Here is a 5,564-nt window from a genome sequence, read left to right on the forward strand (position 1 = left end):
GCTGTGAATGTATTTTTATTGTAGTGGAAGGACTTTAAAAGTTTTTAAAAAGTTTAAAAAACCAACACAGACTAATGTTAAAATGTAGTCTTGTGTAGCAGTAATGTATTACAGTTGTAGGATAATAGCCTTTAAACAGGAAAAGTAGTGACTATTCATAGTTGTGGGATAGTTAAACAGTAAAGTAGTGACTGTATCTCTGCGTTACCTGGTTCCGTGTTTGTGTAAAATACTACATGTAGGCCTAATTTAATCAACCAACGACCTTGTTAAGAAAGTGAGAAGCAATCACTTAATTTCACTCTTACTATCATTGCAACAGGTTGGTGATTGCTGTCATATGCTAAAAATCACACTTCCTGATTCCCTCACATTGGCTGGTAAAATCACACTTCCGGATTCCCTCAAAATGGGGGCTGGTAAATCGCTTTTAGGAGCTCTGTATGGATAGCATAGAAGTTTCTCATCAACAATATTTCCATGACTTGTTCAACTCGGATTTCTTAATTTCTGGATTTAGACTGACCTCCTGTGGCTATTCTAAAACTGCAGAGTTTACATGTAAGTTTCATGAGAAAGAGCACTAAATACACAAGCCCTCCCTTTACTGTGCTTTGTCATCTTTACTTTCGTAATGGTTCATACCAGTAAATGTATTTAACCTAGAAATAAACGATACAAGCCCAGGTGTTCTGACCACGTTCTCAACCCCCCAGACTTCACACCGTAAGAAACAAAAATGGATCTCTGGTGCCACCAGGTGGCCATTGTCACGTGCGCGGAATACAACAGGTGTAGAACTTACAGTTAAATGCTGAATACAACAGGTGTCGAACTTACAGTTAAATGCGGAATACAACAGGTGTAGAACTTACAGTTAAATGCTGAATACAACAGGTGTAGAACTTACAGTTAAATGCGGAATAAAACAGGTGTAGAACTTACAGTTAAATGCAGAATAAAACAGGTGTAGAACTTACAGTTAAATGCTTACAGTATGGTGGTTCCAACTGTCTTGGATCTGAACACTCACCTGCTCCAGATGGTCATTCTGAACACTCACCTGCTCCAGATGGTGGATCTGAACACTCACCTGCTCCAGATGGTAGATCTGAACACTCACCTGCTCCAGATGGTGGATCTGAACACTCACCTGCTCCAGATGGTGGATCTGAACACTCACCTGCTCCAGATGGTAGATCTGAACACTCACCTGCTCCAGATGGTGGATCTGAACACTCACCTGCTCCAGATGGTGGATCTGAACACTCACCTGCTCCAGATGGTGGATCTGAACACTCACCTGCTCCAGATGGTAGATCTGAACACTCACCTGCTCCAGATGGTGGATCTGAACACTCACCTGCTCCAGATGGTGGATCTGAACACTCACCTGCTCCAGATTGTAGATCTGAACACTCACCTGCTCCAGATTGTAGATCTGAACACTCACCTGCTCCAGATGGTAGATCTGAACACTCACCTGCTCCAGATTGTAGATCTGAACACTCACCTGCTCCAGATGGTGGATCTGAACACTCACCTGCTCCAGATGGTGGATCTGAACACTCACCTGCTCCAGATGGTGGATCTGAACACTCACCTGCTCCAGATGGTGGAGTCAAGAAGTCAGTGCTGTTATGGGTGTAAGATGGCACAGTGATGCCATCTGTTGGTAAATGTTCATTACTGCAACTCTTGTGTTTTACCGGGGTGCTTGAGATACCCGGATGTGTTGCGATGTAATGAACAAGACTGGTTACTCGCATCAATGCCTCTGTCTCATCATTTAACATTCAAACAAGTGCCACCTCTACTAAAAAGATTCTCAGGAGTCTTTTGTGAGAAGGAAAATGGAGAGTGAGGGAGAGGAACCTTGTGGCATGTACTTCCATCCTGGAGCCACAGTTTGGCCTCAGCTGGGTTGATCTAAATGTTACCAACAATGGGAATGCAGAAGAATGATCTGAAGAAGACACAAACGGATAAGTATATTATTTTATCCCATGACTTTATCTTGATTGTAGACTTATTTCATCTTGAGTGGACAATCCCTTTAAATGTATTCAGCAGGAAGTTACTCATTTTCAGTAGTTAGATGCTGGACTCGTCTTCTGGGCTAAAAACAAAAAACGATTCCCACAGGCACACACATTGTCAATGTTGGTCTCAGCAGAGATGTTTTTTTAGCAGAGGGGGGCTCAACATGAGACCCCACCGCGCTCGTTTAGGTCATAGAATGGTCACTGCACCTGCGTTTCTAAAATGCAGCCACGCCCTCTTGTAGTTGACCTCTGGAAAGAGCCACAAGCCCTCCATTCACTTTACTCAAGCAATTCAAATGATGGGCACGAGATAATGTGTGAGATGCAAACAACTTGACCGGGTAGGAGATGATGGTGATTAGAAAAGCCAGCAGTATGTATGTACATGTAACAGTATAACTTTTAGACCGTCCCCTCGCCCAGACCCGGGCGTGAACCAGGGACCCTCTGCACACATCAAGGTCTCAGAGCGAGTGACGTCACCGATTGAAAGTTATTTTGCGTGCTCCTCTAACTAAGCTAGCCGTTTCACATCCGTTACATACAGTCCCGTGGAATGAATGAAAACATTGGCCTTATGACAAGATATGAGATCAATTGAATATTTTGAGTCGGTGTTGAAATAACTAATAATTAAATATTTTTCCACTTGTGTGTTTTATTAATCGTTAATGATAAGTCATACTAGTTCCTTATAAATCCCTTCTCCACTTTTACAATCAGCAATGTTTTGAAGTTGTGACAATAAGTATGTCCTGTGAAAGGAAAATATTGGATTTATGATTTGAATATATTTCAAATGACATATTAGCTATTTATACCGGTAGTATATACCACAAAGCACTGGTTTTCACATTTTATAGCCTACATTGTAGTAGCCATTTTGGCTTGCCTGGCTGTGTCATTTAATGTGTTGGGTATGTTGTCTGTCTAGGGATGTTTTAACTTGTTTTGTACACTAGAGGGCGCTGTTGGGTCACTGGTCACATGTATATAGGTCTGCGTTCACACAGGCGGACCAATTATGATATGCATTCCACTAATTCTTCTTTTGACCAATCACATCAGATATTTTTCTGTGCTGATCTGATTGGTCAAAAGACCAATTAGTGGGGTAAAAAAAAACAGAATTGGGCTGCTTGTCGAAATGCAGCCTAGGTAGCACAGAGGTCTGGTGTGACTTTTAACCACACACCAGGTGCCAATGGAGTCCTGATGGGGACATGATATGTATGTACTGACACAGGTTGAGAGCAGGGCATGATGCAAGTCAGTCAAGAAATCCCATTTTTTTTTCAGATAAAAGGATTGACTTCTGTCATTTAGTAAATAATTCAGATTAAGGGGATTTAGTGTCTAAAGAATCCATGTTTTTTGGAAATATTAACACAGGAATAATGTTCATTTAGATGTCTAATTATGGTCTTAATCTGACAATCACAATATTGTTGTGAATACAACTACAGAGGTGAAGTGGCTACTTTCAGCAAACAAGTAGCAAATTGACACAAGCTACTGGGGAATGCACGCCTGGGAACCTTCTTGTTCTCTTTGACTCCAGAAGCTGGACGCAGCTCTGGCCTGGTGGGAGTGTCGCCACTGTGTCGTCTCTCCACAGCTGACTGGCCAGTGCTCTGCTGGGATCTCCCCGTGTTGAGATTGGATCCGGAGGCACCTGCTCCTTCGCCTTCCGTTCTGTCTTCCTCTACGGTGGCTTCTACTTAGGGTTCAGATCTTTAGAGCTGCCCCCATTGGACCTCTAAGGTGTCTGAGACTCCGGGCCCCTTCATCAGTCACGGTGGATTCTACGGCTGGCTCGGGTCCACCGTGCCCCTCCTCCAATCGGTCATCGAGGGGGTCTCCTAAACCATTTGAGGCGAAAGACTGTCCGGACCTTCTAAGCCATTTCACGAGCTGTCATCATCGACAGCTATATAATAAGAAACATCTTGGTTCGCAGGGCAAAAACCCTGTACTCTCCTGGAGCACGAGTACAGGATATTACACGGCTGCTTCCTGCCGTTCTACAACAGATGCCGGGGCTGACGCTGTCGTAGTCCATTTGGGGTCAAACAACATTAGGAGGGCTGAAAATGTATTTTAAAGGACTGATTCTAGCTCTGAAAGATTCAAATGATTTCAGTCCCGGTACCATCACTGGGCCGCAGCTTTGAAAGATTCAGCAAGCTACTGGCATTACACACCTGGCTAAAAGACTACTGTAGCTGTGTTGGTATAACTTTTATAGATAACTTTGACATCTTTTAAAAAATACACCTGTATTTCGGGCGTTTCTCCCATTCTTCTCTACAGATCCTCTCAAGCTCTGTCAGGTGGGATGGGGATCATTGCTGCACAGCTGTTTTCAATTGGATTCAGTGGCCCAGCTCCCAACTCTGGCTGGGGCACTCAAGGACATTCAGAGGCATGTCCCAAAGCCACTCCGGCGTTGTCTTGGCTGTGTGCTTCGGGTCATTGTCCTGTTGGAAGGTGAACCTTCGCCCCAGACCTGAGCGCTCTGGAGCTGGTTTTCATCAAGGAACTCTTTGTACTTTGCTCCGTTCATCTTTCCCCCGATCCTAACTGGTCTCCCAGTCTTTGCCGCTGAAAAACATCACCACGGCATGTTGCTGCCACCACCATGCTTCACTGTAGGGAGGGTGGCAGGTTTAATGCAGACATGACGCTTTGCATTCAGGCATTCATCAGACAAGAGAATCTTGTTTTCATGGTCTGAGAATTCTTTCGGTATATTTTGGCAAATTCCAAACAGGCTGCTATGTGCCTTTTACTGAGGAGTGACTTCCATCCATCTGGTCACTCTACTATAAAGACCTGATTGGTGGTGCTGCAGAGATGGTTGTCCTTTTGGAAGGTTCTCCCATCGGCACAGAGGAACTGTGGAGCTCTGTCAGAGTGACCATCAGGTTCTTGGTCACCTCCCTGACCAAAGCCCTTCTCCGCGATGCTCGGTTTGGCCTTGCGGACAGCTCTAGGAAAAGTCTTGGTGGTTCCAAACTTCCATTTAAAAATGCTGGAGGCCACTGTGCTCTTGGAGACCTTCAATGCTGCAGACATTTTTTGGTACCCTTCGCCAGATCTGTGCCTTGACACAATCCTGCCTCGAAGCTCTACGGACAATTCCTTCGACCTCATGGCTTGGTTTTTGCTCTGACATGCACTGTCAACTGTGGGACCTTATATAGACAGGTGTGTGCCTTTACAAATCATGTCCAATCAATTGAATTTACCACAGGTGGACTAGAAACATCTCAAGGGCGATGAACAGGATGTACTTTGAGCTTTAATTTCAGGTCTCATTGCAAAAGGGTCTGAATACTTATGTAAATAAGGTATTTCTGTTTTTATTTTTTATAAATTTACAAACATTTCTAAAAATCTGTTTTTGCTTTGTCATTATGGGGTATTGTGATGTCATTATGGGGTATTGTGATGTCATTATGGGGTATTGTGTGTAGATTGATGAGGATAAAACAATGTTATCCATTTTAGAATAAG

This window comes from Oncorhynchus keta, chromosome 26 (assembly GCF_023373465.1).
Source record: "Oncorhynchus keta strain PuntledgeMale-10-30-2019 chromosome 26, Oket_V2, whole genome shotgun sequence".
NCBI classification, from domain to species: Eukaryota; Metazoa; Chordata; class Actinopteri; order Salmoniformes; family Salmonidae; genus Oncorhynchus; species Oncorhynchus keta.